The following is a 22,620-nucleotide window of genomic DNA, read 5'->3' on the forward strand; positions in this document are numbered from 1 at the left end:
GAAAAATCTCTGAATTGGGACTTGCTTTACACAAAAGATAGATCATTGGAAAGTGTATAAATCAAATTTTTGCAAATCGAATTGTATTTTAATCCTCGGGGGAATGTTGCTATTCAGTGTCCTCATTGATTTTACAGATAGCAACAGTATCTCTTGTCCATTAAGGAGCATTGGTGAAACCCAGAAACGCTTCAAGAAGGTTCCCATGAAATTAACCAACAATCAGAGGTTCAGATAAGATCACTTACGGAGCTCCTGCCTCAGGCCAAGGCACAGTGAGGATTAACGCACTAATGGGGCTAAATTGGAGATTAGCACATGACTTCTGTGCTCAAGTATTTTGCAGTTCAGCAGGAAAGACCTCACAGGGCAAATAAAAAGAGTTACTTAAGGGACGTGTGAACAGCAAAGGTTGCTGCAGGTATCGAGAGCAGAGACCTGGCCTGGCGAAGGCTGAGGATTCCTGAGGAAGTCACTGAGACCTGTGGAGGGCAGGACAGAGCTGTTGTGAGTCAGGGTGAGTGTAGGGAGGGCTTTGGTGGCTGGGCAGAGACACAGCGGGGAGCTTGACCACACAAGACCTGCAGGCTGCGGTCGTGATGTGTGGACTTTGACTCAGGAACAAAAGAAGCAAGTGGAGAAGTTCAAGAGAACAAGCGGCATGGTCAGGTGTGTCGAATAGAGTGTTCTAGAACAAACTGAGGTATACATATTTATACATAAGTCTCCAACAAAGAACACAAATATCACCCTTGATCTCACCTCTCAGAGTTAGCTATGATTCACATTTTAACATGTATTCTCCCCAGGTATCTCTGAACACCAGATGATATGCCTTTCTTGTTTAACATTATAATATCTTAAGCATTTTTATGTATTCATTATAACTGTCAGTTATACATCTGCATAATCCTAATAGTTTGCAAACTGGATATAGCATAGTTCACTTCAGCATTTCCTAATGAACACGATGGTTGGCCTAGAATGTTCCAAGGCTGTGCCTTTCCTCTGGTGTCAATATTAATAGCCCCTCTTTCACTTTTGGAAGAGTCCTGGATGAAAAATTATGTGATCACCCTTCCTATGGGATAAACATTTGAGTTGCTTTCATTACTATTGTTAGTGCTGTCATAAACAACCCTGTGATAAATATACTTCAGCTTAAAAACCAAATAATCACGTCATTGCTCCAAAGACTAGAATTTATGTCGTTTCTTAAATTTCAGACATTCACATGCAATCTGCCACAGTCGACACCATCTTTTAACATTTTTCTTTAATTCGACTTACTTTTTAAAAACCATGAATGAGCTGATTTAAGAAGGAAGCTTAATGTTATTACCATGAATGGAAAACCAGTATCATATTCCCTTAATAGAAGTGGCATAACAATGAATTCAAACAACAATTCAAGGAACAATACCACGAGGAAGCAGCTCTAAGCCGAAGTCTGGTAGGGACAGGACAAAAGGAAGCTTTGCAAGCATTAGAAGGGTGTTACAAGACTTACTGGTCTCAGACAGAGCTTTTCTCTTTAGTAGAAGTGGAAGGCTTTAAAGAGCACTGAAAACTTCCTACCTCTGGGGTCCCAGGTGGCAGATCTGGACCCAACATCACCCGAGGGAGTTGTATGCATGAACAGCTAAGGTAGCCTTGGGTCAGGACAGCCTTTACGTGCCACAGTAACGAGCTTGGAATTTACTCCTGCATTTTAAGCACAGGAGTGGCCCAGATATATCCCCTTACCACCTAACAAATGCTGCCCACGCACCAAGCCCTGGGCCATCAACTGATGCATCGAGTCCCTCATCCACTCATTACAGGGACTCACTGACCAGCTTCCTCCTCTCAGATTTAGTTCACTCTCGAGGGGAGGAGACAGGAACAAGCAAAGAAACCCCACTGTAAGTTTCTATACATTAAGGGCTGTACGAGCTTTAATTTCTAAAAAATTAGTAGATTTTATATATATACATTTTTTTTTTTCTGAGAAGGAGTCTTGTTCTGTCACCCAGGCTGGAGTGCAGTGGCGCGATCTCTGCTCACTGCAGCTTCTGCCTCCTGGGTTCAAGCGATTCTTCTGCCTCAGTCACCCGAGTAGTTGGGATTATAGACGTGAGCCACTATGCCCAGCTAATCTTTGTATTTTTAGTAGGGACGGGGTTTCACCATGTTGGCCAGGCTGGTCTCGAACTCCTGACCTCAGGTGATCTGCCTGCCACGACCTGGGATTACAGGCGTGAGCCACTGCACCCAACCTGTTTTTTAGTTTTGTGTTTACAGAAAACTCAAATGAAAGTTCGGTGACTCCCCATACATCTCTTCACCTCCCCCCACCACCTGCAGTTTGCCTTGTTACAGCACCTCGCGTTAGTGCGGAACGTGTGTTGCAGTGATGAACCAGTACTGATGCACTGTTGCTGAGCTTCACTCTTTGTATCTATAGGTTTTGACAAAAACTCATAAAGACATGTATCTACCATTATGGTAACATACAGAATAATATTAAAATACTAGTCCCACTAATATGTAATATATAAATATGTATAAATATGTTATATAAAATATACTTTTATATACAATATGTAATATAATATATAAATAAATGTCTCACTGCCCTAAAAATCCTCTGTGTTCTGCCCATTCATCCCTCCTTCTCAAACCCTTGAAAGCCACTGATCATTCTACTGTCTCCATAGTTCTGCCTTTTCCACTATGTCTTATACTTGGAGTCACACAGCATGTAGCATTTTCAGATTGGCTTCTTTCACTTAGCAATATGCATCCTCCATGCTTTCTTGTGGCTCACCAGCTCATCCCTTTTTAGCGCCGAGTAATATTCTGCTGGATGGGTGTGGCACAGTTCATCCATTCACCTAACAAAGGACATCTTGGTTGCTTCCAAGTTTTGGCAATTATGAAGAAAGCCGCTATAAACATTCATGTGCGGGACATAAGTTTTCAGCTAAAAACTATGTATTAAAGTTATAATTTCATTATGTTGTTTTTATTACTTTTGATGGGATGGGCTGGCTCTTCTAGTGATGTAGTCAGGGAAAACTTCTCTGGGGAGATGAGGTTTAAAATAAGACCTGAAGGATGGGGAAGGAGCAGCCAAGAAAGAGCTGAGGGGTGGGCGCTCGGCAGAGAGAGGAGCAAGAGCAAGGACCCAGAGGCAGGAGCGCTGCTGGCCTGAGGACCCTCGGAAGGTCAAGGCTGGTGAGGACCGCGGGAGCTGAGAGCCAGGCAGTCCCTGAGGATACAGTGAGCATCTGCGATGTCGTTACCAACGTTCCAGGAAGCCCATGTGGGGCCTTCGCAGGGAGTGAGGGGGCTGAGAATGGCAAGGTGTTTGTAGACAGAGTCTCAGAGACCTCCCAGCCTACCTGTTAGGTTAGTAAACTGTCTCCACCTTGCAGATAAGAAAACAAGAGGCCTGGAGCAGGAGAAAGCTCTCATTCTCTGTCTAACTTGACTTAGGGGGATGTTACAGCTCAGAGTCCAGGAAGGGGGAGATGCCAATCCGAAAGGAAGCTTCTAAATGTCTGAGCTGTGGCCTGAGCAGACAGCAAGGGCAAGAAACAGCTTCAGAATTCAATTAGGCAATAAGGAGATTAGCAAAGGAAGCCAGCTTTGACCTCCTGGCAGGAGGAGGGCAAGCGGGGGAGTGTCAGGGGTAGTGGGGCGGGGAACTCTGGTCTCAGATCAGAAAGAAGAATTAGGTAACGGTATGGCCAGAATCTAATTGCACACAAGATTCCAACGTCTTTAAAGGAAATGGAGTCCCTTGTTGTCATAGCAACTGATTTAAAAAAAAAAAAAAAGCGCTCAGCACATCCATCAGCAGCAAGAGAGAATCACCCTGGCCACTGAGGTATCGCATCAAAGCAAAATCTCTGCTCCAGAGGTGCATGTGTGCATCAGGATTCAGTTCACCCAGGACCCAATGCCATCATGCCTTAAACAAGATCAAAGTTTCTTTCTCATGAAAAAGTCAGAGGTAGGCAGCCCAGGGCTGCATTGATTTCGCTTTCACTTCATCAACAAACTACCCTAAAACTAAGCGGCCGAAAACAACAATGTACACTTTGTATTTTGCACATTGGTGAACTTCCTCTGTGGGTTTCTCCTGGGCTCCCTCCTGAAACTGCAGGCAGCTGGAGCGTGGCCCGGGCAGGAGGGTCCCACATAAGCTCACTCCATTGCCGGCAGCTGGTACTCCCAGCTGGAGACCCTCACCTTTTGGGAGACTAGGCTGGCTTTCTCACATGGGATTGTCAGGTCTCAAAAGTCACCCGGCGCCAATTTTGCCACATGGAGGTGGAAGCACAGTGCTGGGTTAATTCAGGGACACATCCAGATTCCAGGGAGGGAAACAGACTTCATCTCCTGATGGGAAGAGGGTGGAGTCACATTGTCAAGAAGCGCTGGGATGGGAGGGATCTTCCCAAACACTCTCTCACAGGGTGAAGTGGACGCTGTATTCCATGAAGTTGTCAGAATCTCAGAATTTTTCTAGCCCATCCCGCCACCAGTCCTAGAGAGGGGCTATGGGCCTCCAAATCCAAGCCAGTGACTGGAATCCAACCATCCCACCTGTGTTAGGCTGTTCTTGCATTACTACAAAGAAATACTTGATACTGAGTAGTTTATAAAGAAAGAGGATTAATTGGCATATGGTTCTGTGGGCCATACAGGAAGCATAGTGCTGGCATCTGCTCGGCTTCTAGGGAGGCCTCAGGAAGCTTACAATCGTGGTGGAAGGTGGAGGAGGAGCAGGCACATCACAGGGCAAAAGCAGGAGCAAGAGAGAGCAAGAGATGGGCATTGGGGGAGGTGCCACACACACTTTTAAACGACCAGATCTTGTGTGAACTCAGAGCCAGAGCTCACTAACCACCAAGGGGATGACCCAAGCCATTCACAAAGGATCCGCCCTTATGATTCAAACACCTCCCACCAGGCCCCATCTCCAACACTGGGGATTACAATTCAACATGAAATGTGGACAGCGACAAATACCCAAACTATATCAACCCCTATGGTCCAGGTGGCAAGATGGAGGAATGAATAAGAGAGAGAATGGACATATGTGCCAGCTGTCTTTTCAGAAAGGTTTCTGGAAGTTGCTACATAACATTTCTGTTTATCTCACTGGCCAGATGAGTCACATGCCCACACTTAAATGCAAGGAGGCTGGGAAACGTCATCTTTATTCAAGGTGGCCAATTGGCCCAGTTAGAGTCTGGGGTTCTATGTCTAAGGAGGCAGAGGAGCATGGATACTGGGGATCCAGCAGTTTCTGCCACAATATGGAACCTTTGGCCCTAAGGTACTAAAAGACGTCACCCCAATTACCTTAAAATGGAAAACTTTTCCATCACTGGGCAGATATCTTTTAACCCTGCAAAGGTTTAGAAGTCAAACTCATATTATTGTGTAGTTGGTATTTAAAGTATTCATAACATTGAAGATTTTTTTTTACATATTAGAGTATGAACAAATTAGCCTTGTGACTCCAATTTAAAATGTGTAATTGAGTTTAGACTTGTGATTCTTCCGTTGAGAAGCACACGAATCTTTTTATACTAAATTTATAAATGACTCCAGAATGTATAAGAGATCTTGAGATTCACTGTTGTATAAGTTTTTAAATTAGATTTTCCAAAGTGGTTTAAGTACTTTGGAAAGTTTTGCTTGTCAGGTCAGGCAACGAAAGGGTTTAAAAAAGGAAACTGAATATGTTAAATTAGTAAGTCCTGTGTAAAGTGTTGAAGATAATTTAATTAACCAAGTTTGCAAATGGGACGGATCGTTTAACCGAGTGTGAGTTGCCTGACCATTAATCAAAAGCCCCTTGAAACTGATTGCATAGAAATCGAATAATAAGTTTTGAAAAATTGAACTCAAAGGCTTAAGAATGACTAGAGCTTTTTTTTTTTAATTAAAGCTACTGTATTACATTGAATATTAAGTAACAAGTACTTGCAAGAAACCTTTTCTGCATCCAAAAAATCCCTTCCACATTGACATTCCTGAGTTCACTCAGGAGCTAAATTGGGGTTTGGGGGTAACCCTCAAAGTCCTTGCTTGTCTCCTAACTACGTGGTAACTGCCAGTCTGGGTAGGAAACGTTAAGGGTATGGAATTGGTAAAATGAGGCACATGACTGGATTGGGAGAGAGAAAGAGGAAAAGTGTCGAGATGAGCTTGGTGCAGTTTGGGCACAGGTGTGTATGCAGAGAGCTAGCAGGTCTCGGGACCCCTACACAACCTTTACCATACCATCTCATCATCTCACTCATCTCAGCTGCCCAAGGATACACATTGATCTCCACTGGAGAGTTTCTTTTGGAGAAGGAAGTTCTAGCCGACTCTCATGAAAGAGTTGGGGCTGACGTTGAGGAGCCCTGGGGAGCCCTGGAAGAGAGGGTGTCTCTGAGAACTATCTCCATGCTCTCTGCTTAAGGGACGGATCTTCAACATAACCACAACCCAAAAACAATCATTGCTGGCATTTGGCGTAGATGCTACGGGAGCCACACCCAGGCCCCTGATTTTGGCTGTCATACCCCCCACTCCAAATCTTGGGGTGCAAAAGACCAGTCACTCACCTCGTGGAACTACAGTTCCCACTCCAGAGCTCCCCTGGGAGCAGGCTGAAGCTAGTCCACAGCTGAGACCACTTGCTGGCTTGGCAACACGTTGTGGAACGCTCTGCTGGCTGCCAGGGTGTGAGGGTCAGGCTCCCTTCTTCACCCTCAGCTTCCTCCCCTTCCTGAACAGCCGCCTCTGCAGGCCCTCAGTGTTTGTGGAGTGAATAAAACCTGGCACACAGTAGGCCCTCAGTGCAGTCCCATTGACTTCCCGGAGGTCCAGAGTTTTCGCAGAGATCCCAGGAAGTCTCAAGGAACATCTTGTTCCTCGGTAGTGACCTTGCTCTAGCTTTCAGGGCTGCACCTGGACTTCATAAAGTCTTAATGGGGTAGAAGACACCCACCCCCCGCCGGCCCCGCCCTGTGGGCAGGTGCACGAGGTTGATGCCTGCACAGGAGGTGGCGGCCCGAGGCAGGTGGGCGGCAGCCGCCTGTCTCTGATCTGGGAGCGCCCCCTCGTGGCGAGATGAGCAATGCACGTTGAGGGAGGATGTCCCCACCGTCCAGGTGGTCTTAAAGGTTCAAACTCAAGGAGACAAAAAGAAAACAAGCATTTAAGGAGGGCGCTCAGGGGTCCATTTAATATAAATGGACGGTCGTTAGCATTAAGATGAGAAGTCTTGGAGCTTCCTATTAAAACATGTTGTTCTGCAGTGCGGTCTTTTCTCCTAGCCTGCCAATGATTAGGCAATTTCCTCACTGCAAAGAAAGGGAAATACGGGTTGCTTCAGCTCTCCTGGCAACCAGTGGGGAAGGAGCTTGGATCGTGGCGTTCAGAAATGTAAACCTCAATCGAGTAGAAAGCACTTTTGCTTCCTCCACCCATCCCATGTTTTCTCAATTTAAAATTAAAAACGAAGATGAAAACAGGCCCGAAGTATTTTGTCTACCTAGCTCTGCCTGAAGCTCTGGGAGAAATTTTCAATAATGATGATGATGATAAAAGCAAAAATAGTAACCTATAAATGCTGAGGGCTCTCAACTAAGGTTGGAACGTCGAGACGAAGGGCTCTTCATGAATCCAGACCTCTTTAAAAAAACAAAACAAAACAAAACAAACCTTATGGCCGGACTCGGGGGCTCATGCCTGTAATCCCAGCACTTTGGGAGGCCGAGGCGGGTAGATCACGAGGTCAGAGTTCAAGACCAGGCTGGACAACATGGTGAAACTCCGTCTTTACTAAAAATAGAAAAATTAGCCGGGTGCGGTGGCAGGTGCCTGTAATCCCAGATACTCGGGAGGCTGAGGCAAGAGAATTACTAGAATCTGGGAGACGGAGGTTGCAGTGAGCCGAGATCGCGCAATTGCACTCCAGCCTGGGCCACAGAGCAAGACTCTGTCTCGCGGGCAAAAACAAAAACAAACAAACAAAAAACGTTATTTGTGGCACTCGCTGAAAGTGGTGAGGTCAACTGTATTCAAGGGGCCCTGGCGATAGGTATGGGGATCGCTGCAATCGAGTCTCACAGTGGGGAGAGAGGTGGGACTCAGTTCTGACCCCAGCAGGGACAAGTGAGAATTTATAACCAAGGAGCAGGGCAGGGGCTCATGGATGGAAAATTTACTAGGAGGAAACCTCAGGGATTTTCTGGCTAAACTAACGTGATAGGATTATTGCTGAAGGCAGGCCAAGCTGATCAGATATCTACAGTAGTCGGATACCAAGAGTGGGGATTTTTGCTAAACTGATTTAGTCGGATTCTTGCTCCAGCTGGAGTTGACAAGGACAGAGATGCCTAGTCAAGTGGAGGACTCAGAGGAGACAGACTAGTTTGTGTCCGAGGGAATCTTTGTCTCCTTTGACCAAACCCAGGAGGTGCTATGGGTGAAATTCGGCTGCTCAGATGTACAAATGAGAAAGTGTGCTTCCGTGAGAGAAGACACATAGCGTGGGCTTTATAATTTAAAAAAAAAAAAATCCAGAAGGGATTTGAGGTAGTACAAAAGAGTGGGGAGGACTGGAGTGAACAAACATTGTTGAGCTCTCATTGTTGCCGTGTGGCTCTTATTGCATGAGCGGGATTGGAACAGAAGTGACTCCATCTTGAATAGGGGCTGGGTAAAATAAGGTTGTGACCTACTGGGCTGCACTCCCAGGATGTCAGACAATCTTAGTCACAGGATGAGATAGGTTGACGGGATTAGTGTCACAAGATACAGGTCACAAAGACTCTGCTGATAAAACCGGATGCAGTAAAAGAGCTGGCCAAAATCCACGAAAACCAAGATGGTGATGAAAGTGACCTCTGGTCGTCCTCACTGCTCAGTGTACACAATTATAATACATTAACATGGTAAAAGACACTCCCACCAGTGCGGTGACAATTTACAAATGTCACAGCAACATCAGGAAGTTGCCCTATATGGTCTAAAGCAGGGAGGAACCCTGAGTTCTGGAAATTGCCCACCCCTTTCCTAGAACACTCATGAATAATTCACCCCTTTGTATCAAGAAATAACTAAGCACAGCCCATGCCATTGCTCTACTTACTTTCCTAATAAACTTGCCTCCGCTTTATGAACTTCCTCTGAATTCTTTCTTGCCTGAGGTCCAAGAATCCCTTCTTGGGGTCTGAATCAGGACCCCTTTCTGGTCACAATTACATCTTTACCATATCCTTGACAGAAAAAAGGCAATTATTCCATTTTACAGATAGAGAAACAGAAGCTCAGAGAAGAAAGGGGCTGAGCTCAAAGTGACATCATTGAAAGGCAAAGGGCTAGGATTAGAAACCCATCTCCTAATATCAACCTCAGTGTTTGCCACAGCACTGGGTCAACTGGTCTATCCACATTCATTCGCACATTTATTTATTCATCAAATGTTGATTGACTATCTACCATGCACCAGATAGAGTTATAAGCACTGGGGATACAGCCGTGTCCACGACAGGCTGAAGAAATTAGGGCTACAAATATTGCTGGGCAGGGAAGCTCAGGTTACCAATGCTATTTCTTTACTACTTCTGTTTATCAGCTCATTCACCAATCTATTTATTTTTCTTTTATGTTATGCAAAGAGTTTACTGACTTATTTAGTTATTCATCCATTCTCTGTCACTTATTTTCTTATTGACTTATTCATCCATCCACTCAAACATCAATTCACTTGCTCATTCATTCTTTTGATCATTTATTTATTTATTCACCTGCTCATTATTTGCTCACTCTCCTACTCCACCAATCGTTTACTCATTCCTTCACTAAGTCATACTCTCATGTGTCTGTAAACCTCTCCATCCGTCCATTCATCCGTCCATCCATCTTCCTTTCTTCCTTCCTCCTATGCATCCATCAGTCCCTCATAAACCCATCCATTCCTTTGTCCACCCCCATCTCCCTGTCTTTTCTTTCTTTCCTTCTATTTTTCCCTCCCTTCTTTCCTCCCTCTCTTCCTTCTTTCTCTCTTTCCATCTATTGGTTCCTCAAATCACTCCTCCATCAATCCCTCCCTTCTTCCTTCCATCCATCCCTCCATCTGCCTCTCCATTCTTTCAGGCCTCATGTTGACCCTGAACATGAAGAAATAATACAACCCAATTCCAACCTCCAAGGCACTCACCATCTAGTAGTGGTGAGTGACAAGAAGAAAGGCCACCGCATCGCTGTGATTAGAAATGTGACCAAGGGCTGGGGGAGGGTAGCACAGAGAAACTCGAAGTCACCTGAGGGCTGGGAAATCCAGGATGAGTCCTAAAGGAAAAGTGAGCCAAATTGAGCAGGATGGAGGCAGTAGGAGTTTCAGGCAGAGGAAATCGCATATATACGTTGCTTGAAGGCAGAGCGAGCACAGTGTGATCGGGACAGGCAAGGGTGGCTGGAGCTCAGGAAGGGCGGCGAGGCAGTGGAGAGATCATACCTATTACTCTCCAAGGCATTGCTTCCTGAGACTCTTGGCTTTATGTATTGTGAGGATGGCCACATTTGCTGCTCTGTCTACCCCAGTCCCCAGCTGGCCTCCATCGGCTCTGAGAGGACAGCCCCATAGGATTGCAAGAAATCCAGGCTACTCATAGTGTCCTTGGTAACTGGGCCCACCTCTCCCCATCACTGTCAGAGCCAATAGTAAAGAGAAGAGAACCCCGCCCCTCGCCCCGCCCCGTCCTCCCCTGTGGTGATACAAGGGAACACTGCCCCCGCTTCTCCGCTTCCTCTGTGCTAATACCTGGGGCTGTGGTGCCCCCGCAGAAGTATCTTCTAGATCAGCTCCAGCACAGCCCTCCCCAAATTCCACGCCTCCTCCGTGTCTGATAGGCCTCCAGGCCCTCTTCGTCACCTCCTCCTTGTCGTCGAGACAGACGTTTGCTAACTCTGGCCCCCATTATGCCAGCCTCTCCCTAGCAGCCCTGTCTCCACCTCTCTGCCTCTAGCGGCTTCCTCCAGCTCCCACATGCCCATTCCTCTGCCTCCACAGTAGCCTTTCTGAAGCACCAATATCCTCATGCCTGCATACAATCCCTCAAAGACACCTTGTTCCAGGCCAGGGGGTCAAGTCCAAACTCCCTCCCTGGCCAGGCATTCGGGTTTTTAATCAACCGGCACATGCTATTTCTCCAGGCTTGCCTGGCTGTTACCTCCTCACATGCACCGTCCATGCAGACCAGAGCCCAAGGCGTTCTCAGCACATCCCACTTCTACTCACCGTTCCCACCTTGTAACTGCTGGACCTTTGCCTGCGGTGGCCTTCCCTGGCTTGTCTCCCCAGAAAACTCCTGCTCATCCTTCAAAACCTGCCTGGGTGCATCCACCAGACCTTGTAAGGATTGCTATTTTACCAGTCATCATACTTTATTGCATGTCTGTCTGTCTTACTTTGCTAGACCCTGAGCCCCTGGGAGGTACAAGCCTTTTCACAGTCTTCACTGCTTTCTCAGTGTCTAAAATAGTGCCTGACATACAGAAGATATTCACTCAATAAACACTCTGTGGACAAATGAATGAATGAACACAATACGTCTATGATGTCTGGGTTTAGATTCAACCAATAACCCTTCCTGGGTCCTCTGAGATTGTGTGTCCAGCCTGGCCACTTACCCTGCCATGGGAGAAGCTCTGCAGACACTGGACAAAGGCTCACATGACATCAAGTGGGGAAAACAAGCTGGTTGCTAGGCATTTAGGGCTGGTTTCCAAGGGTTTGTCTTCACAGGGAGATCCTCTCTCTAATGCTGGCTGGCAGATCACTGTCCTGAGGGTGGGATGGGCCGCCCAGAGGTTACCCAGCTGCTAGGATTATGGTAGTCAGATGAACCGTGGAATCAGAGCCAATGATCTGGGGGAGAAGGTGGTGGTGGACGAAGACTCATTCGGAGGTGCTAGCAGCTGCTTTCTGAGGTTAACTCAGTGCTGCTCTGCATTGACATTACCACAGCACATGCTGGGAAGTTCGTACTCTCTGCTCCTGGCACAAAGGGTCCTGCCTTCCATTTGGACCCACAGAGAAGGGACTACATGTCCAAGAGGCAGCAAAATGAGATGCTAGAGCACAGCTGCAGGGGCTGCCCACTCCCACCGCTGTCTAGGAGGTGGCCTCACAAGTTCCAGTCTGATCATTTCTGCCTCTTTAATTGAGAGTGTTTAGACCGTTTACATTTAATGTGATAACTGATATGGTTGGGTTTAAATCCATCCACCCTATTTATTTTTTGTTTGTTCCATTTGTTATTTGTTCTTTTCTGTTCTTTTTTAAATTAATATTTTTTATGATTTCATTTTATCTCTTTTGTTGGCTTATTAGCTATAAGTTCTTGTTTAATTATTTTAGCAGTCGTTTTGAAGTTTGTAATACGCATCTTTAACTTACCACAGTCTGCTTTCAGGTGATATTATACCACTTCACTTATAGAACCAGAACCTTACGACATTATACTCCCATTGTGTAATTGTTGTTAGACATAGTATTGCTATATATATTCTACACTCCTCAGTACACTATTGTTATTTTTGCTTCAAATAGTCAAATTTATTTTTAAAGTGATTTTTAAAGTAATAGAAACAGGGGATTTTATTTATCCGTAGTTGTCATTTCCAGCACTCTTCATTCCTTTGTGTAGATTCAGACTCCCATCTGGTAGCTTTTATTATTTTTTTTCTAAAGGAGTAATCAACACTTTTTTGTATACAAATATGCTGGTGATGAATTCTGTCTGCCTTTGGATATCTGAAAACATCTTTAGTTGGATTCTTTTTTTTTTTTTAAATGTTGAGACAGAGTCTTACTCTGCCACTCAGGCTGGAGTGCAGTGGCATAATCTTGGCTCGCTAGAGCCTTAACCTCCCCAGGTTCAGGTGATTTTCCCATCTCAGCCTCACAAGTTGCTGGGACCACAGGCATGTGTCACCACACCTGGAAAATTTTTGTATTTTTTTTTTTTTTGGTAGAAATGGGGTTTTGCCATGTTGCCCAGACTTTGATTTTTAAAAAGACATGTTTTCTGGATGTAGAATTCTAGGTGAACTTTCTTTTCTCTAAGCATTTTAATGATGCTACTCTGCTGTCTTCTTACCTGCATTGCTTCTTTTGAGAAACCTGATGCTGGCCTTATATTTGTTCATTTGTATATATAACCTCTCTATCACTTGGGTTGCTGTTTGTTTTCTGGCAGCTTTTAAGATATTTTGTTTATGTCTAGTTTTGAGTAATTTTATAATGGCCCTTGGTGTCATTTGTCTAATGTGAGATTCTCAAGTATAATCTTGTGAGGCAAAGTGGTATAATAGCACCAGGAAGTAGGAGGTAGACTGTGATAAGTTACTGTGCTTGGGGTTCATTGGGTTTCTTGGGTCTGTGAGTTTTGTTTACATCAAATTTGGCAAATTTTCAACCATTATTTCTCCTTCAAGATCTCTCTCTCTCTCTCTCTCTCTCTCTCTCTCTCTCTCTCTCACACACACACACACACACACATACACACACACACGTATATATTTATCTGCTTATAAATATATCTATCTGGTTATATACATATCTATGTATGACTCTGTGTGTGTGTGTGTGTGTGTGTATGTGTGTATTGTACTGGAAGTTGTCCCAAAGTTCACTGATGCTCTGTTCATTTTTTTTTTTCAGTCTTTTTTTCCCTCTATAGTTCATTTTGGATAGTTTCTCTTGCTGTATGTTTAAGTTCACGAATCTTTTTTATTTGAGTCTTTTTGCTGTCTTCCATGGCACAATTTAGTATACTCAGTTCTTTCTCTAGTTTCCTGAACATAAGAAATACAGCCATAATCACGATTTTAATGTCTTTATTTATCAGTTCTATCATTTGTGTCATTTCTGGGTCAGTTTTGAATGATTGAATTTTCTCCTCATTAATGGGTTGAATTTCCTTGCTTCTTTGCATGCCTGGCAATTTTTTAATGATACCAGACACTGAATTTACATCACCACGTGCTAGGGTTTTTTGTGTGTGTTTCTATAAATATGTTTGATTTTTTTTTCTGGGACACAGTTAAGTTCCTTAGAATTAGTTTAATCTTTGCTTTTAAACATTTTTAGATGGGACCATATCAATATTTAGTTTAGGGCAAATCTTGTCTAACTACTAAAAGAAAAACCAAATGAATCCTCTGCCTAAAGCCCTTTGAGGTTTTTCACTTTGGCTTCTAAGAACAGAGACTATTTCCAGCCCTGTGTAGGTACCTGGGGTTGTTCCCTGTAATCCTTTCAGGCGGTTCTTTGCTGGCCTCAGGTAGGTTTCATACATGCTCATGTTCATTAGTACTCAGGAGATTGGAGGGGTTCTCTGTTGATCTCCAGAGCTCACCTGTGCTCTTGTACCTGGTCCTCCCCACAAGCTCTCTTCTCCGTGATACTCTGCCCTGTGAACTCCAGACACCTTGGCCTCTGGAGTAATGCGTTTGTGTTGCTACAACAGAAATACCTGAGCCTGAGTAATTTATAAAGAACAGAAATTGATTTCTCATGGTTCTAGAGGCTGGGAAGTTCAAGATCAAGATGTCAGCATTGGTGTCTAGTGAGAGCTGTTCTCTGCTTCCAAGATGACACCATGAATGCTGTGTCCTCCAGAGGGGAGAGATGCTGTGTCCTCACAGGGCAGAAGGCAGATTATAACAACATTTATCCATTAATGAGAGCAGAGTCCTCATGACTGAAACACCTACCAAAAGGCCCCATCTCCCAACACCACTGCATTAAGGGTTAAGGTTTAACATAAATTGATTGATTGATTGGAGCTAGGGTCTTGCTCTGTTAACCAGGCTGGAGTGCAGTGGTGTGATCATGACTCATTGCAGCCTTAACCTCCTGGACTCAAGTGATCCTCCCACCTCAGCCTCCTGAGTAGCTGGGACCATAGGTGTGCATCACCATGCCTGGCTAATTTAAAAAAATTATCTTGTAGAGATGGGATCTCACTACGTTGTGCAGGCTTATCTTGAACTCCTGACCTCAAGCAGTCCTGTATTGGCCTCCCAAAATGTTGGGATTACGGGCATGAGCCACTGAATCCAGTGTCAACATGAATTTTTACAGTGGATAAAAGCATTCTAACCATAGCAGCTGCCCAGCTCTATCTCTTCAATTCAGGAAGACCACTGGGCTCTACCTGGACTCCCTGTCCTGTGCCATGACCTGCAAACTCTCTCCAGATAGTAAGCAGAGGCAATTGCTAGGCTCTCTTTTCTCTCTCTCTCTCTCTCTCTCTCTCTCTGTCTCTCTCTCTCTCTCTGTCTCTCTGTCTCTGTCTGTCTCTGTCTCTGTCTGTCTCTGTCTCTGTCTCTCTCTCTGTCTCTCTCGCTGTCTCTCTCTCTCTGTGTGTGTGTGTGTCTCTCTCTCTGTGTCTCTCTGTCTCTATCTCTCTCTCTGTCTCTCTCGCTGTCTCTCTCTGTGTGTGTGTCTCTCTGTGTCTCTCTCTCTGTCTCTCTGTCTCTGTCTCTCTGTGTCTCTGTCTCTCTGTCTCTCTCTCTGTCTCTCTCTCTCTGTCTCTCTCTCTGTCTCTGTCTCTCTCTGTCTGTCTCTCTCTCTCTCTGTCTCTCTCTCTCTCTCTCTCTCTCTCTCTCTCAGGTATCACTGTTCTGTGTTTCCTGATGTCCAATGTCTTGAAAACTGTTGACTCATATATTTTCCCTAGATTTTTTTGTTTCGGGTAAGAGGATAAACCCATTCTCTGTTATTGCATCTCGGCCAAAAGAAGTCAGTGAATGAGGCCAGATCTCTTCTCAAGGAACCAATATATTTCCAGGTATTTCAGTTGGGCAACCAGGATGGAGAACTATTGATCTAAGCCATCCTGATTCCTCTAGGAAATTTTTTCAAGTACACTGGATGCACCAAACAAGACCTTCTATATGCCATATTTGGCCCTCGGGCTGAATTGTGAGATTCCTGGAAACAGGAAGCCTTATCTGTTTCCAGAATTTTTTTTTTATCTGTTATTTTAATTAGTTTAAGCCTAAAATAAATAGTCTTTGCATTTTACTGCCCAAAGTTGAAAGAAACCAGATTTGAACCCAGGTCCTCTCTGACTTCAAAGATACCATCATTTCTTACATGAGATTCTTACTCCATTGCTCTCATTTGCACTGTTACATTTCAGGTGATTTTGTGTGTATTCGCCATCCCACCGCCCTGGACCTTTGCATCCCCGAAGTTTAACAGAGGGCCTGATCCGTGGGAGATGGTGAGGGAGTTTTTGCCAAACAAATAACTTCTCTCCTTCTGTTTGCTCTCTGAAAGTTTCATGCCTCTTCTAGTCCACACCTGTCTATTAAATGGGAGGTATGTTACCAGCAGCACAGGTGGGATTTAAATCAGGCAGCTGTTACCTGTGAGATGATGCCTCTGCTCCTGCAAGAGAGAAGTCAAGACGGAGAGCTGGTTCGTTAGAGGAGAAAAGGGCTGGTTAACATTCTGTAAACACAAGCTTTGAGGGATTTCTAGTCCTGAAATATTGGCGTGGGGACATCCAACTTCAGTATTCATCAAAGGAATTCAAATTAACAAACAAAATACTGGCATCATTTTTTTAAAAACCAATAACATGGGATATTAATAAGAATGTAAGGAAAGGATGGCCTCATATGCTGCTGGTAGCATTTTAAATCAGTATAATTTTTCTGGGACGCCATTTAGCAAAACTTATCAAAAGTCTTAAATATGTTCATGTAATTTGCCTTAGCAATTTCACATTTAGCGCATTATATCCTAAGGAAATAAGCAGACAGGTGCACTGTGATTTATCCGTGAGAATGCTCATTGCTGCACTGTTTAGTGGAAGACTGTGCACTAGATAAATGCATCGCTATGAAGGATAAGCCCACAGTCTTTGAAAGCAAATACACAGAAGAATAGTGACATGAAAATGTTTTTGAACAATTGGTAAGAAATCTTGATTAAACAATTATAGGCATATTCATCATCATTAACACTTCCTTTGTGTTTTACTAATTTAATTAGCTCATATAATCCTTATAATAATAAGAACCTTATGAGGCAGGTACTGTTCTTGTGGACTCAGAAGCTGCATCATAGGGAGGCAACCTGACTTCCCCATGGGCAGGTAGTATGTGGTGGAGCTGGATTCCAACCACTGATGCTTAGGAAATCTTAGAACACTGAACCCAGTGCCTCCCAAGCTGTGGTCCCTGGACCAGCAGCACTATCTCACCTGGAACTCGTTAGAAGTGCCAGATCCCAGGCCCGGTCCCAGACCTTCTGATCAAAAGCTCTGGGGCAAAGGCCCAGCAGTCTATGTTTGAACGACCCTTCCAGGTGAATGCACCTCAGTTTTGAGAGCCACTGTGCAATTATAAGGGCCAAAGGAAATCTTCCCTTCTGTCCTCTGAAGGTTTGCTGAAAATGACCTACAATAGACAGATTAATAGAGGAAAAAGACATATGAAATTGTGTTTAATGAGGCTGGGCCTGGTGGCTCATGCCTGTAATTCCAGCACTTTGGGAGGCCAAGGTGGGAGGATCATTGAAGCCAAAAATTTGAGACCACCCTGGATAGCAAAATAAGATCTTGTCTCTACATTTTTTTTTTTAAAATTAGCCAGGCATGATGATGTGTGTCTGTGGTCTCAGCTACTTGGTAATCAGAGGTTGGAGGATTATTTGAACCCAGGAGTTTGAGGCTGCAGTGAGCTATGATTGTGCCACTGCACCCCAGGCAACAGAGGAAAACTTTGTCTCCAAAAAAATAAGAATAAAATTATTTAATGTGAAAAACACAGGGAAAGTGCAGGAGAATGATTACCCAATAACCCAGTGAGCTCGGGCTACTTACACGCCCTTCATCACTGGGGAAGGAGAAGTGGGAGGTAAAGGAGTAAGTGACTTTTAGGGGAAATGGATGAGCTTAAAGAACGACAGGCCTGAGACAAAATTCTTCTGAGCTCTTGGGGAGGCGGTGGGAAGGTGAGGGGCAGAACTGCACTGTAAACAAAGGTTGTCTTACTATGCAGATAAAGCTTCCTATGTAATCTCTAGGAGCTGCTCTCAGAAAAATAGATGAAAGTCTGCCTGAGCATGGTGACTACGTGTAGTGTCTTTCCCAGTGGATAATCTCTCCAGGTTATTTTATGAGATTCCTAGGCAAGGGGGAGTTTTAAGAAATTGCATTTCTCTTAGAAAGAAGCTTTCTTAGGCAGATAAGGAAATTCCAGAGAGGGTCTCTCCTGGTGCTTTGGGAACGTAAGAGCATCAGAGAGACAGGGAGGAAGGGAAGGTCAGAGAAAGACCTTGAACCCACGTCTTCAGTACAGCATGCCAAAGCACCAGATTCTGGAGTATTGTTTTCTGAGCCTGAACACAACATTCTTGCATCTTTTCTTGAAATTTTGAAAAGAAAAATAGTATAGATATATATTTTAAAAGTCTGATGGATTGGTTATTAAAGTATTAACAGTGTCACTTCTGGATAATGGGGTTCTGGGTGATTTTGATATTTTTCTTTCTTGTTTTATAATTCCAAAAGGTACATAATAAACTTCTGTGACCAAGGTAAAAGAAAAAATACATGTTCTTTAAGAAAAATAAGAAGGAGCCAGGCGTGGGGGCTCATACCTGTTATCCCAGCACTTTTTGAGAGGCTGAGGTGAGTGAATCACTTGAGGTCAGGAGTTCAAGACCAGCCTGGCCAACACAGTGAAACCCCATCTCTACTAAAAATAGGAAATTTAACCAGGTGTGGTGCACAGGCTTGTAATCCCAGCTACTGGGGAGACCGAGGCGGGAGGATTGCTTGAACCCAGGTGGCGGAGACTGCAGTGAGCTGAGATTGTGCCACTGCACTATAGCCTGGGGGACACAAAGAGACTCCGTTTCAACAAAGGAGGAGGAGGAGGAGGAGGAGGAGGAGGAGGAGGAGGAGGAGGAGGAACAACTCTGCCTGAAAACTCCATGAGAGGGCATATATTTTGGGTAGGAGGGAAGTAGAGAAGAAAATGACTCCCCTAAGTCATATACAACTCCAGCAGTGCTTCTCCAGCATGAATGAATTGCCAGGGGGTCTTGTGAAGACGCAGACTCAGTGGGGCTTGTGGCTAAGATGCTGCATTCCCGGAGGATGCTGATGATGCTGGTCTGGGGTCCACACCTGGAGAAACAAGAGACCAGAGAGATGTAGGCTATTGACTTCCAGAATGCAAGCTTCGCGAGGGACCTGGTCCAACGACAGATTTCCAGTGCTGAGAACAGAGCAAAGAATAGTTATCGAATAAATAAATGGAGATGCTGCAAGCCTCCTCATTCCAGAGGACCCAGAAATGGGGGCTCTGGTCATGGTTCTGTATCTGCTGCCAGCAATACCTTTGGCAAGCTGTGGCCTCCTTGTGATGGCAGCTATCACTTGACAGGGTGACAGCTCAGGGCCCTTCTTTCCTATGACCCAATGTGGGAGACAGGTTCAGCCCCGGCCAGGGCCACCCAACATTTCAGCCTTGCACCAAACAAAAAGTACCAGGAACTTGGTAACACAGGTGTTCTGAGAAGCCCAAAGAAAGGAGCTAGCGATGAAGAAATACCTAAGTTGAGGTTTCTGTAGAAACATTAACTCATCTGCATAGGCTGCGTGCTGCATTTGGATTACAGGTTAGGCTCATAAGCCTGAAATAAATTATATACTCTTCGTATTATTCAGCACTGTACTGTATAATAATAAATTATACAGTTATAGGCCTCAGCCCAAGTTATAACAAATTATACCACAGTGTATAATTACCCTGCACTGCACCATATAATAATAAATTAGACAGCTACAAACTTAAATTGTGATTCCAGAAAGAGATAGAGAATGAGTGGTGGCTATTGATCCATTCCTCTGATCAGTCAGACGAGCCTGGAGCCAGAGGATGAAGAGTTTAATTCTGTATCCCTCCCTCCCTCCCTCCCTCCCTCCCTCCCTTCCTCCCTCCCTCCCTCCCTTCCTCCTTCCTCCCTCCCTCCCTCCCTCCCTCCCTTCCTCCCTCCCTCCCTCCCTCCCTCCCTTCCTCCCTCCCTCCTTCCCTCCCTTCCTCCCTCCCTCCCTTCCTCTCTTCCTTCCTTCTTCCCTCCCTCTCTTCTTTTCTTCCTCCTTTCTTCCCTCCCTTTCTTCCTCCTTCCTTCTTTCCTTTCCTTCTTCCCCTCTTCCTCCTCCCCCCCTTCTCTCTCCTTCTCTCTCTCACTCCCTTCCTCCTTCCTTTTCCTTTTCCTTCCTTCCGCCCTCCCTCCGCCCCACCCTCCCTATGTCTGAGTGCCTCCTGGTTTTCCGTGTAGACTTGACCATGGAAGCCTGAGCTGACTTGGAACTAATACCTGTCCTCGAGGGTTCCCAGGCTGTGGGGTGAAGAGCATATGAACTGAAAATGAAACACAGTGTAACCACAGCTGCTGTGGAAAGAGTAAATTAGTCACAGAAGTCTTGGTATTGGGTGTCTACCAGGTAGCAGGCATCAGCAAAGGTGTTAACTCCTCATGCCCTGGGGGTGGGTATCATGTCTCCTCTGACAGGTGAAGTGAGCACAGCTCATGCAAAGTGCGACTGACTCAAGGTCACACAACTATTATAGAATTGGTGGATGGGAATTTTCACCTCAGACTATCTATCTGATGGTTAGATTTCTCTGAGGGTGCTACTCAGTCAGGTTAGCTTGGAAAGCAAAAATCAAGTGTAATAGAAAGTACCCCTGGCAAATCCTCAGAGACACGAGGTTGAGGACTGATACTCAGTCTTCTAACGAGTCCAGCACAGCTTGGCTTCCCTGCAGCCCAGAGCAGGTTCCTCTTCCTTCCACAGAGGGCACTGGCTGGGGTAGTATTAGATCGTAATACCACCTAATGCCAGTGTGTATCAGGAGCTGCTGTGAGCCCTTCACAGGCGTTAAGCTCATTTTATCTCTCAACAAACCTCTGAGGATATTATGCCCACTTTGCAGATAAGGAGCTGGGCACAGAGGAGTCAGCAACTGGTCCAGGGTTACACAGCTGGGAAGCGTGGGGTGGAGTCTGAATTTAGGCTGGTCCGGTCTGCCAAATCCCTCATTCTTTCCCACTGTACTGCAAGTTTTCTTTCCAGCTTCTCTTTAAAGATGTGTCCTTAGGTAGCTGCGGGATAAGGGGCCTATGGGGACTGAGCCTCAGAGAGCAGATTCTGCCTCCATCTCATAACACTTAGCGTGTGTGCCAATTGGGCCACGTGGCCCTTACTTATTTTCTTTCTCTCTTTTTGTCTTTCTTTCTGTATTTTTTTCTTTTGTCTGAAGAGCATGTTAAACTTGCATAAGCTGTAACTTTAGTGTGATCAAACTGTCCAAGAGGCCCAAAGAGACAGGGAAGTGAAAGCAAGTACTTCTCTTCCTGCAGTGGTCAGGGAAGGCTTCTGGGAGGAGATGGCACTAAAGGAATAAAGGGCCAGGGAAGGTGGCGCACACCTGTAATCCCAGCACTTTGGGAGGCCAAGGCAGGCGGATCACAAGGCCAGGAGTTCGAGACCAGCCTGGCCAATATAGTGAAACCCTGTCTCTACTAAAAATAGAAAAATTAGCTGGGCATGGTGGAGGGTGCCTGTAGTCCCAGCTGCTTGGGAGGCTGAGGCAGGAGAATCGCTTAAACCTAGGAGGCGGAGGCTGAAGTAAGCTGAGATCACACCACCGCACTCCAGCCTGGGCGACAGAGCAAGACTCCATTTAAAAAAAAAAAAAAGGCATACAGGGTGAATAGGAGTTATAACAGCACGCAAGGGAGGGAGAGGTTCCCCAGGCAGGGGGAAGAGTGAAGGTACAGGTGAGAAGAGATTGTTTTGGGGGGACTCTAAGTCCTTCCAGGTGGCTGTGTGAGCTGGGCAGGCGGTAAGGTGAGGGGTCAGACAGGGCCTTTGAATACCTAACTGAGGAAGCTGGACTTCATGTTAAAAGCAGTGACCATCAATGTGTGCACAGTGGGATTGCTGAGCTCCACATTGTAGCCCAAGACAGGGAAACTGAGGCCCTGCAAGGCTCAGTGTCAGCCTGTCCCACTCAATGCCCCAAGGCTCTTCCATGCTGACCGAGCACTTACCTAGATGCTCTTATTCTCAGGTCTGGCTGATGGAAGAGCTTAGTCTGGCAGGTCCCTCTGGAAGGGCATCTACTGGGAGACGGAGACAGGGTTGACAGAGAAAATACGGGCTACCTATGCCCGGTTACATTTGCACTTCAGACAAACAGCAAGTAATTTTTATATCCCAAATACTGCATGATGTATACTAAACGTAGTGATTATTTTTATGAAATTGAAATGTCATTGGGGCTCCTGTATTTTTATTTGTGAAATCTGTCCTGTCTAGGTGGAAGGGAACAGGTCACTTCCCAAATAGAACGGAAACGCCTGAGTGTTAGTCAGCACCCCATTAGAGAATCAGAGATACAGAGCCTTTATGAGTCATCTAGAACAAGGGAGTCTGCTTCTAGTGTGGATCTGGAAGGCCCATGGGTCGGCTGGACCAGCAGTAGGAAGGAAGAGCTGCCACGGACAACAGTAAGGAC

The 22,620-nt window shown here is 45.3% G+C and overlaps 1 long non-coding RNA gene across 1 annotated transcript in view; it reads right to left on the reverse strand.

The window, feature by feature from the left end:
• LOC104653403 (uncharacterized) overlaps positions 1-22,620 on the reverse strand; it is a 58,729-nt gene that overhangs the window by 31,804 nt on the left and 4,305 nt on the right. The window contains exons 2-3 of the long non-coding RNA XR_746595.3: positions 22,154-22,222; positions 6,615-7,355 (exon numbers count right to left, since the gene is read on the reverse strand). This is a non-coding gene — a long non-coding RNA (uncharacterized LOC104653403). The remainder of the gene's footprint in view (positions 1-6,614; positions 7,356-22,153; positions 22,223-22,620) is intronic.

This window comes from Saimiri boliviensis, chromosome 9 (genome assembly GCF_048565385.1).
Source record: "Saimiri boliviensis isolate mSaiBol1 chromosome 9, mSaiBol1.pri, whole genome shotgun sequence".
Taxonomy (NCBI): domain Eukaryota; kingdom Metazoa; phylum Chordata; class Mammalia; order Primates; family Cebidae; genus Saimiri; species Saimiri boliviensis.